Source organism: Taeniopygia guttata, chromosome 2 (assembly GCF_048771995.1).
Source record: "Taeniopygia guttata chromosome 2, bTaeGut7.mat, whole genome shotgun sequence".
NCBI classification, from domain to species: domain Eukaryota; kingdom Metazoa; phylum Chordata; class Aves; order Passeriformes; family Estrildidae; genus Taeniopygia; species Taeniopygia guttata.
In genome coordinates this window covers 23,532,369-23,544,909 of record NC_133026.1, presented here as the reverse complement: position 1 = coordinate 23,544,909, position 12,541 = coordinate 23,532,369, and the positions used below count along the sequence as shown (strand labels likewise).

Here is a 12,541-nt window from a genome sequence, read left to right as displayed (position 1 = left end):
TGAAGGCCCTTCAGGTGATGGCAAACAGCTTATATTTGATGTGATAGCAAGAAACTGATCTCTGGAAGAATGGAAGGAGAGAAGTGACAGAGTCAAAATTAACCCAGAAAACAATTCTCTACTTAAAACACATGATACTATAAACGATATTAAAGTCTGTCACCTTCATACAGTATCCACAAAGATTTTCATTTTTAACACTGCAAGAGGCGTTAGCCTTTTATGCTTTGGAAATTTGGTGGGCCACACAATAGTATTTTTTTTCTGAATTGGAATTAAACAGGTCAGCAGAAACACAGAAAGACAAGGGAGAAGCTATCTCTGTACCCTGGCTCTAACAGTTGGCTCCCAGCATGTTTGGAAGTCCAGAAGAAAGAAACATGTGACAGCTGCTGCCTCTCTCAAGCTGCTGCAGTTGATGAGTGCCTTCTGTAAAATACTCAAGATCTGCCCATTTACAGTCATCAGTTCATCTTTCAGCAAACAGCCCCACTGCATCCGCCACCAAAGCAGCCTCTGCCTCAACTGAAGGAGAAAAAGGACAAAATGTCAGCTGATGCAACAAAATTCTGACCTGAGAATGGCTGAAAGGGGCTAAAAGGCCCAGTCTGATGCCTTTTGTGTAGTTACCTTTCACGAAGAGCTTCCAACCTGTTACATTCTCAGAGAACAGAAAGTTAATGAGCAAAGATGGAACCAGACATTCAGGGGAAGGAAACCTAGTTCACTCCTTCAGCCTGTCATTTTGTGTTTTTAGAGGTGAAGAGCATATAATACATACATTTGCTCTGACACAGGTGGCAGGGAAGTGGTCTGGAAGGTTATCAGCCAGACAGTCTCAGAGACCTGGAGAGCTGAACTCAGGTGTTGCTAAAGCAGTTTCAGCAGCTCCTGGGCTCACATGGGTAGTGTGCAGTATCAGTGTCACTGGTCTTGCTTCCCTCTCTGTACAAACCCAGCATTTAAAATACTTAGGCTATTTTTTATTGTCCACATCACAATGGAAAAAAATTACCACACAAACATGACAATTTTCTAGTATTTTATCTAAATAAAATGAGACTTAAACAGAATATTACAGGACAAATACAAGATTTTTTTTTTGGTAATTCACTGATTTGCCAAGCTCTGTGCTAACAAAGACAGAATCATGGCCTTTAGCATAACCTTGTATCATTTATTATAACCACAAACATCATTTTACACCAAAGAACTCTGGAAAAACTAAATATAATGTTTGCAAAATATATCCCATATTATTTCTGAATTCCAAACATCAACCATCTAATTCTAATTTTGAAAGTATATTTATTACTGGCCAAATAGAAGTGCCAGCCTTACAAAACCCAAAAACCACCCTAAAGTTTAAGGAAAGATTCTTATAAACTCAGTCAGGGCCATCACACTTCTCTGCCTTGGCAATGAACAGTAATTTCTATGGCTTATTAGCAACACTTTGGTATCCCAGCTCTATAAAAATTTAACAAAGAGACAACCACTCTCATAGGAGCTTGATGATTGAGTACAAGATGATAAAAGATTGGGTAAAGAAAGACATGAGTAGAGCAAGGAAGCAATGAGATTCTGAGAGCAGTTGCACCAGCTGCCCAATTAATATTGATTTTTCCATGGGCATCATCACAGAAGTGAGTCTGAAGAAGAATGGCAATGACATAGGATTTTAGAAGGAGTTCCTCCTTTCCAGGTGCTTGCTAGAAATTTGTAAAAAAAAGTAAAATATTGTACAAGAGGGATCAGGTAAGTATTTTGGAAACATCATACATCTAACACTCACTTAGGAACCACATATTGAATACAAAAGTCTTTCATGAGACAGCATATCTTTCTCAATTTACAATTTAACTGCTTTAATACTAAACCAGAATTTCTTACTGAATGTAGGACTAGGACATGTTGATACAGCAGCTGTTCCAGACTTGGGAATGAAAAAAAAAAAGGGATAGAGACTGTACTGCATCAAACTGCTTAGAAAATCTATCAAAACTAGTAACAAAATACTCACGTTTAACAATGAGAAGAAAATGCTATATAGTTCTTGCACCAAAAAAACCCTACTGTTTATATAATGAGCAAAGATCAGGATTGAAGCTAATAATCATGTGCAACTTTTTTTTTTTACAATGTAACACTTCATAATTACACAGTTTAACCTTAAAAAGTGTAAGTACAATTTGCAGACTAAAAACCCTAAAAACTACTTCTTAAGTAGTTTGTCACGTATACTATAAGAACATTCTTGTGGAAACGCTAAGTGAGCCAAGGTCAAAGAAGACTACATAGCTCCTCATACTTAAATCTTAATATTATTAAAATAAAACACATTACCTAAAATTAGTGTACATTACATGGCTTCTAAACCCTTCAAAAGATGAGTGATAAAAAATTAGTTACACAAAAAGGATAAAAAGATATCAGAAATACTTGTTTTTACCTGGCTTTTGATGAAAGTATGAAATACTTTGAAATTATATTCTAAAAGCATCTTCTGTTTCAAGCACAGTTAGCTCAAAAGGTAGCTATTTTATTTGCTTTGGATACTGCAGTTAAACAGTTCATTTTTAAAAGCTGAGTTTCTAAAATATTTACTGCAGAATCTGTCCCATAATATAAATAATATTTTTTTGCAGAAGGGAATCACAAACAACTTCATGGTTTAGGAAAAAGCCCCGTGACCTGTATGCTTAGGATGAGTATCACATTATGATGTTGGTAATTTTAATCCTCATTTCTGGGACAGACTAACACAAATAAAGCAAGTCAAAAGCTAAGTTCAAGAACTCTCAGGATACCAGGCTGTCTTCCCAGAAACAGCAGAAAAAGCCCTGGCTAGTGCCCCTCATCCTCTCTTATCCTCTCCCCTCAACACAAAGTGAAAAAAAAAAATTCTCACTTTACCAAGAAGACAGAATTAAGAATGAAGCATTCAAATGCACGCCTGTTTCACATATGGATAGCACAGATGACTGTAATTAAGATGCAACAGAAAAAGTTAGGCTAAATCTAATTTTTACATGTTTATAGTCAAAATTTATGATTTGTCAAATTTTAATTAATTACAAATTGTTCTCTCTGGATACCTGATCTGGGAGAACTTTTCTGCAAAGTCTGAAGTAACAAATGCACTTGCAAAGCTTGAGAATTGGTTATAAAAAAGAGTGGTGGTATTTAGGGGGTATTTTTACACACTGAAATATGCTAAGGTTTGTGCCAAAAGTTCTAAGTCATGAACAGGAAATAATGAAAGTGTCTCTGCCCCTTTAAACCTCTGTGAAAGGATTTAACATTACTAAACTCTTGCTACATTTTACAGACCAAAATGCAGGAAAACGAAAAAAAAAATGCTATGCCAACATCTCACCTTCATACAATGATCACCAATATAACATTCTCTGTGCTTTAAACACCAAGGTTGAAAAGTGGCAAAAATGTTGAGAGTTGACTTGAATAAAACATAGTGTGGGCTAGTGCGAGAATTAATTATTTCCTCATTTATATGCTTGTGGGATAGAGAGTCTAGCAACTTAGGTTACAATCTCATTACGCTGGCATATGTACCCACAAGTTGAAGGTTACAGTTATTGCTCAATTTAGTAATTTGAGACTTTGGCTTACTGATTCAGCCATAAGAACTTTCATCCAGATGGAGTATTTTCTTTCAGACATGATTCTTTCACAGCTGTAGTTTGTGGAGTAAAAAAAGATTTTAAGAATGGCTTTGGTTTTCTTTGCCTTGTTGCATTTAAAGGGATACAACTGAGCCAGCTGCAGCATAGCCTAGAAGCAGTTTAAGAAAAAACTCTGCTTAGATTTAATTGTGTTGTCTACAATACTTGCATTCATCATTTTAATGAAATGTGGTAAATCCACTGTGGGGTAGGTACATACACACATGGCAGGAGAGACAAGGTACTGTGCAGCCAAATTGAAGGTACGTTGGCACAGCTGGATAATAACTGCATTCCTGCAGGTAGTCGGGGGAAAAAATCCAGCAGCACAAGTTAAAAGGAGCAATCTGTTGTGGTGTTGTTCCCAATGCAACTGTCTGTCAAGGCCTTAATAATCTTAGTAATTTATTTTGTTGTTGTCAGTGATATAAGAGAAATCAGAGAATCATAGAACATCTTGAGTTGGAAGGGACCCACAAGGATCATGGAGGCCCAACTTCCAGCCCTGCACAGGACAACCTCAGGAATCACACCATGTACCTGAGAGTGTTGTCCACAAGTTTCTTAAACCCTGTCAGGCTCGGTGCCATGATCACTTCCCTGGGGAGTGTGTTCCAGGGCCCAACCACCGTCTAGGTGAAGATATTCTTAATGGTATTTTTAGGCTCCAGGCATAAATTACAGCAGAACTTTTTTAGGGCTAGCTCTTCAATCTTCACGTTAGGTAGACTACTAAAATCTAAAATCTAAAAGATTTGTACCTAGTCTACCAACACTAGCACCCTAAGACCTCCTCTATCTAGATCAGAAGGGCAAGAAGCACAAAGAGATATGTTCGATGTTTTTTTAAATTAAGTCAAGCTACAGACAGACATAGTTCTGGCATTTTAATCCCAAGCACACTGTTTTAGCATAAAAAGCTCACTATAGACTCTGACTAAAGTACCAGTACACTTTAGGTACAGTGCATAAAACACTGCCAGTTTATTAAGGATCTATAAAAGTGACTTCTGTTATAGGTCAATGCTAATAGAATCACATTTTCATTACAAAGAAGTGAACAAGTGTCACTCAGCACCTGTATAAAGAAGTAACAGCAGCTGATGACTCACAGGACACTTAGCATGAGTGATAAACTAAAGATTATGAACCAGAGACTGACAATGTTCTTGTGCAACATCTCCCATGCTGGCAGCATGTGAACACGCTTCAGTCACCGTGTTGCCTCCTCTCACATACATATCTTGCCCAGAGGATGGGAGTCTCTCTACAAAAAACATCCAAACACACTTTGCTTAGCTGTGAGATTAACTAAATTGAGCTGGGTTGATGCTTAAGACAAATGTGTGTTCTCTCTGAAATCAGATTCAGTATGGAAAAAACTACAGAGAAACCACCAAGAGTTACAAGGCAATAGTTCAGAGAGCAAGGGACAGATGGGACTCACAGACTGATGCTGTATGGGGCTGAAAGTCTGAAGAAATTTGTGTATTTCTGTCAGATTGATCCGCCTAGACAAAGTGACAGTAAAGACAGTACTGGTACAGACACTGCTAAAATATGAAAGAAGGAATGAAGATGGCAACATAAAGAACTATAGAAAGCCTCATGGGGAGCTTGACTGACCAGTCTCTATAGGTACAATGTGCCTGGACCCTGGCCATGACTGGGTGGGTCCAGGATGTATTTTTCAAGTACATTTGCTCACCTTAGCACAAGTAAACAAGTTCAAAACTGCATGAGGGCCCAAAGCCAACCTTCTGGAGAACCTCTGGTAGAATCTAGCCAGCCAAAAGCTTTAATGTCAACTTTATTTTCAGTGGTGTTAAACTGACAGAATTGAAAACAAACTTACTGTCTGCCAAGGTAACATCCACAGAAAGTGAAACTAAACAGGATGGCAACACAGGGATGCTCACGAGGACACTACACAGTAAAATCTGAAAATCCCTTATACATTTAGAAACCTTAACATCTTCCTGAAGCAGAAGTCTCTTAGTTTGAGGAAGCTTTTTCATATGCAAGAGTATCAGTTTGTAGGGTCATACTCTTCCTGGATCTTGTAAATGTGAAAGAGGCGTAGATGGCACATCTTCAAATGTAAGGATAGCTACACAAGGTCAGCCATCTGCAATAAGATTGCACACAATGAGCATCATTCCTTCCTAAAAGCATACAGTCTCATTTCAAAGTAATGAATATCTAAAGTTAATACATTTCAACATAAAACCTACTGGTTTTATAATCAGCAATGTATTTCAAATAAAGTAAAAAGGTGAAGAAAAAAATCTAGATTTTTCAAGGTCCAATCTCATAAAATATGCTGTATTTGAGAATGTCAGAGGAAAACAACAATCATAGTATATTACCACTGACTCTTGGCTCATAAGAATACTACTGAGAGGACCAGTACTCTATCTGTAGAGAGGTGATAGTTCCACAGTTTGCATGTTCTGAATAAAATAACCAATACTTACTGTATTTTCTCTATTATCACCCAAATAACTTAAAGCACTGGAAAGAACACTGCACACCATTTCAAGGAATATGCAATTCTGTCAGAGTTCCCTACTTACACTTAAGCAAGCTACACTTTGAAGACTAGACTAAATCTCCATTTAGTGCAGTATATTAATAGCATAAATATCTATGGATGAAATTTTGTAAAATATACACTGATTACATGAAAGGACTATCTGTTTTCATGTTTTCAAGTGGGAAGTGAAGAAAGCACATTCAGCTGTCTGAGACAGTTGATGAGCATTGTTCACAAACGTACCAGACCAGAAAGAAACATACACATGCTTTTATTGTTTCCTGGAGGCATTCTTAGGTGCTGGTTTTGTTCCATGTGAAGCTAAAAGACAATGTGACCCTGCTGATCTTTCAAAGATATCTTGATTTTTCAGATGAATGAACAAATCAATTTCCTTTTAACAAAGAGGTAATTTAACTAGTCAGCACTCCTTCAAAGCAACACATTCATTTAAGGTCTAAACACCGAATCTGGGAAATCACCGTGTGTCTAAAATGAGATGGATTCCTGTAACAAAGTATGTTTTCTACACAGCATTTGAGAAGTATTTTACAACATTTCTGAGAGACAACTTCAGGAACTATTTAACTCTTTTTAGTCCAAGCACCCTGTTTATCATGGTGCTGACTCCCCACAATCTCAAGAGTCATCACTGCTAACTAAGAATGAGCCATTCAGGTAACTGCAGTGACAAGGATCATCACTTGCATCTTATGTACACTAGAAAATTAGGAGAATTGCAACTGCTGAACTTCTGATAAAATGTTTATATACCCACCGGCAAAATTCTGACTTTGGCAGGGGAATAGTGAAAGATACATTTGATCTAATCTAAAATTAATTTAAACAAACGCACAACTTGAAGAAGTATTTTTAACTTTTCCCAGAACACCTCTGCTGAAATATTTGGCTGTTTTTTCCACTGCATACAAACAGTTTAACAATTTACATAAAGGCCATGGATAACAACATTCAATTATATTATGTCATATACACTCTGTATTTAGGAAGATTATTCTTGACACCAGTGTAATCACAGTGAAACACAACCTTGTTGTATAATGATTTTTGGCTTCAAGATGAGTATCAAGCCAAAGAAAACAGAAAGAGAATAAAGATTTTAAAGAAACCCAGTATTATGTGAGCTTGAATCACAGAAGGATTTGTACTGGAAACAATCTTTAAAGATTAAATCCTCCAACCCTTCTGTCCTGGGCAGGGACATCTTTCAGTTGATCAGGCTGCTCAAAGTCCTGTCCAACCTGAGCTCAATCATGGGGCATCCACAATTTTGGAGAACCTGTTTCAGTGCCTCACCACCCTCATCAAAAAATATTTCTTCCTTATGCCCAAACCACATCTACTTCTTTCTGTTTAAAGTCAATGCCTCTTGCCTTGCCAAAACTGACCTTGGTAAAAAGCCTCTATCTTTTTTACAGAACTTGGTTTAATTATTGAAATTCAGCATCAAGGTCTCCCCAGAGCCTTCTCTACTCTGCTTCTGGGCTGAACAATCCCAACCCTTTTAGCATTTCTTCATAGGAGAGGTATTTCAGGCCTCTGATCATTTTTGTGACAGTCCTCTGGACTCACTCCAACAGGTTCATTCTTGTACTGGGGACCCCAGAGCTGGACACAGTGCTCCAAGTGGCATCTCAAAAGAGCAGAGTTGAGAAGAACAGGGGTAACCTCCCTTGACCTGCTGGCTATGCAGTTCTATTACTTCTCTTATCAGTTCTCCTTCTAACAGAATTACCATGCCTAGGGACTGATGCAGACACTATTACAATACAAATGACTGCTGTTCAGTGTAGAACAGACTGTTACTGACCTTTCCCATGTAAGGCAAGGAATGGAAGGAGATATGCAAGGTACCAGAGTCACTTTGCAAAATCTGAACCATTTGGCATCAGAATTACATGAAACAGAATATTATATAGGCTTAAAATTAGAAAGATTTTTAAGAACCAGTCAGAAAAAAAATACTCTGTTTTACCCAAGTAGTAAAATCTTTATAATTTTATTAGAGAAGTTCTTCAGCTGTTTCCATGAAGCTTTCACCAGAAGTAACTACACAGACATTGGGATCATAAATAACTGTACAGACACAGTGCCTGATGCTTAGTGGAACTTTCCCTGTGATCACATCCTGGGGTCATGCTGAAGCCAGAGAAGACAATAACAGCACTCATGCCATTTCTCCTATGCTCTCACTATTCCTGCTGGCACCCAGATAAGACAGTAGAAAAAGAGCAACAGAAGTAACAAGCCTGGCTGAACTGCCAGGAGCAAGAAAAATGCAGGAAACAAGAGAAAACAGCAGTAGGTTGAAAGGAGAAATGACCCTACACAACGTTCTTCATCCATGGGCCATTGTCACATGAGACAAATAAGGCAGAACTAGTGTTTATTTTAACTAAAGGACATATTAACAACAGGCCTACACAAGTAGGTGAATTGTGATTATCCTGACCAAACATTCCCTATTATGGCATTTTTTTTTTATTTCTAGGAAAGGGCTGAGGCTGCATAAGTTTCTTATGATTATATTTTTTTCTGCTGAATCTTTCTAAATTAGTATGTACCTATGAGGCTTATCAACATAATGCTTTCCCCAGTCAGGACAATGAAGTTTCCTTCAGAAACAAAGAAAAATATAAATTAACAATTAATATTACTACCCTTCCTGACATCCAAGCTTAAGGAAAAACAAATGTTACAATGTGCTTTAAAATCAGTATTTATATTAAAAATCTAAGCCATAAGCAAAGAAAGCAAATGTTCTATGATAGAAAGAAAAGATTTTTTTAATTTTAATTTTTCTCAGTTCTTTTCACAGCTAATATTGCTAAGAAGTTTTTCACAGCTAATATTGCTGGGGAGTTTCCTGCTCACTCTCGCCTGGCATAAACTTCAGCCCACATGCCCAAAGAATATTACAGAATCACAGATGCAATATATTTTGCTTAATCATTCTTTTAGAAGTCTTGTTACGTTTATCTCTTACAGTCTTTCTTAAATAGCAAAAATTTGATATAAACCCTATACTTTATATTCAGAACCACAACATCCAGGTCACCAGATTCTTACATCTTGTATCTGCTGAAACATTTCACTATTGCATCCACTGTTTCAATTTCTTATTATGCCTGAAAACAAAAAACTCTCTGTTCATGCAGAAATGTGTCATAACAATAAAAGAGCATCTGTGCTCCAACAAACCCAGTGGCATTTGTACTGGCTAAGGCTAACCAGTTTGCAGCAAATTTTCATCTTAAATTATTGCAATACAGTTGTAGAAAGCTAGGAATGGTTCTGTTTTACTGATTTAGCACACTGACTACATCATACTTCACATAATCGGCCTATATAATCGAATTATTAACTCTTCAAAATATTTAAACAGTTTTTCACTTTAACAGCAATTTTCATAAGAGTGAATTAAACCAGATCCAGACATCTCTCTGGACATCATCCTGTGGTTATGCTAAAGGATAAAGGCAGGCAGACAAGGCTGTTCAAAGGCATCTGAGGCAAGATATAATCTCAGCCAGACCTAATGATCCGAAACTATTATGTCAAAGCAATGTCTGACCTAGGTAAATAGCTACTTGATACAGGAAAAGATAAAGATGTAGACCAGCAGATTCTAGATGAAAACTAGTGCCGAGATTTGTGAAACTGTCCATAGTTTTCCAGAGAAGAAAGAGAGAAAATTTTTAGGTACTGGGAAATAAAGAATCCTAATGGCAGTAAGGGCTCCTGTCCCCTAATAATCTGCTAAGGGAAGAAATTTCTTTAGTCCAGCAACTTAGTGATTGATCTTGTCCTGCAATAAGAATTCTCCATTCAGTATTTATATTTACTCATGAGTATTCTTACTGTTTACAGTCACAATGTGAATGTGTGCAATGTCCAATACTTAAAAAATTGTAATAGATTCTTGGAGCAAACGTGTTCTTGAGATCCTGAGTTCAACTGATTTTCAGTTTGGAAATCTGAAAAATTACCTGGCTTCTACAAAAGCCTACAAAATAAAACCTTTAACCTTTTATAGCTCCATCACACAACTTAAAAAAGAGGAATTACAAATGTATGAAACAAGCCTTTACAAAACTAAAAAAGTAAAACCTACAGGTTTTTTTCAGCTCTGTAGATTTAGAAGGGTTGTGGCATAAATTAAAAATTAGGTCTGACAAAGACTGGTAAGAATCCTCTGCTGTTTTGGAAGTTATTTCAGACTGACTTGTTAAAAAAAAGTGTTAATCCTCAAAAATAAATCTGAATTTTGCTTAGGAATAAATATCTGAGACTGTAAATGAGGAAAAAGCTAGTTTATTCCTACTTTGAAAGAATTTGATTCCTAACAGCAATTCTGTTTCAAGATATTAGCTAACGCAAGCTGAAAATTATTTTCATTATATTCATACTCAAATGTTATTTATGATAACTAGACAATCTAATTATCTCATTTACCACTTCTACTATTTATACGTCAACATTTTAATAATTAATACAATTTATTGTGTGCTTTCATGAAACAGCTTCATATCTGGTTTGCAGCCAAATTTCTGATTGGTTTAGACTTCACAAATAAAACAATCAGACAATATATAACTTCAGTTCTTTTAAAAGTTTGTCGTTACCAATATATGCATTTTTATTTTCCAGTTTATTTTCAAGTACTGTAAACCTAATAATGGCTATACTGGATCAGATAATTCCTTGTCTTCTCATCTCATTCCTTGTCCACAGTTAATAGCAGAGCGTACCAATGAAAAGTACAAAGACTGGGCAAGAACAGATGGACAATTCTACACAACACTCTCCCAGCCTCCACCAATTTACCACTTGATGAATTTTTTAGATAGATATGCTAGGTTTATATTAATAACCTGTATTGCATTTTTCTTCCACTATGTTGTTCAAAATCTCCCCAAATCTATGGAAAATTTTAGCAGCGTATTCTGAAATTCCACAGCTTAATTATTCATTGTGAAAAAATATCTAGTTTTAAGTGGCAATTTGTTGAATTTCATTTTAACTGTCTACAAGAACTGAGAGGCAGACAGAAAAGAAACTTTCCATATTTGCTCTCTCCCTTCCACTTGTGATTTTAGAGATTTCTATCACATCACCTTCTATAGGTGATCACCTTTATGCCATACCAGACTTTTGCTCTTTTAAAGATTGATTAGCCCTAGTTCTGAAGAAGTGGATTCTGTGCCATTTTTAGGATTATTTCAGCTTTTTCTGATCTATTTCCAATGCCACTAACATATTTTTAATTTAGGACATGGCAAAATGCCTCTATTTTGACACTTCATTTACTTTTTGGAGTGATACTAAAGACTAAGCTAATTTTCTTCAGTTTTAATAACCTCGAGATCTGGTTTATGAACTGTAATAATTAAGAGAATAACATTCTATATAAATTTAGGACCTTTTTTTTCCCCCAAACATATGAATCTTTCAGCTTTAGCTATATTGAATTTTATATTTTGTCTCATAAAATCCTTTTGCAGTGGGCACTGTTTGTAGTATCACTGATTACCATCTTTTCTATATTATTTATCCTCACATGCAACAGCTGAGGTCCTAGCACTGATCTATCTGGGACTCTATCAGTAACCTTCAACCACTGTGAAAACTGTCTCTTTATTTCCATCCATATCCATAATCATTTTTAAACCAGTGACTTCTGCATGCAATGGACCTTTGCTCTTTCCCAAAGCTGTTTTGATTGTTTAAGACTTCTAAGTAAGGGATCATGGGATACAACACTTGAAAATTCAACCAGATTATACAAATGTATTTTGCCAACTTCTTCAAATAATTTAAGTGAGTTTGTGAGATCAGACTGTCCATTATGGCATTGGATTGACAGATCCTCAGGAGATCACATTTATCGACATGTCTGCTAATTATTACACCATATTACTACATATTACATCATTTCTACTAATATTTTAATATAATAGCTGCTTTTAAGGAAGAGCTTAAGGCATCTGCTGTCCAACAAGCCTGTCTTGGAATCTTTTAAGAATTGCATCATGTTAACCCACCTCCAGTAATCAGTCACAAAGTTAAGTTCTTAAGAGAGAGGCTAAATATGACAAAATGCAGGGGGGGGTTGCACAGTTTTGATTAACAAAGAGTTCTAAAGAAAATCATATTTGCACTGAAAAAATAACCCAAAACAGAATCTTCAGTTTCTCAAAAAAATTAATTCAACACAGACTGTCAGTTATGAGATTAGACCTATAAAATCAGACCCTGGCTCTCATCACCAAGTACTTTGGCAAATGATACTTCATAA

At 36.3% G+C, this 12,541-nt stretch overlaps 1 protein-coding gene across 8 annotated transcripts in view; it reads right to left on the bottom strand.

Annotated features, from left to right (window-relative positions):
* The window catches only part of ANKIB1 (ankyrin repeat and IBR domain containing 1), an 88,378-nt gene that overhangs the window by 58,761 nt on the left and 17,076 nt on the right, over positions 1–12,541 (bottom strand). The window lies entirely within an intron of this gene.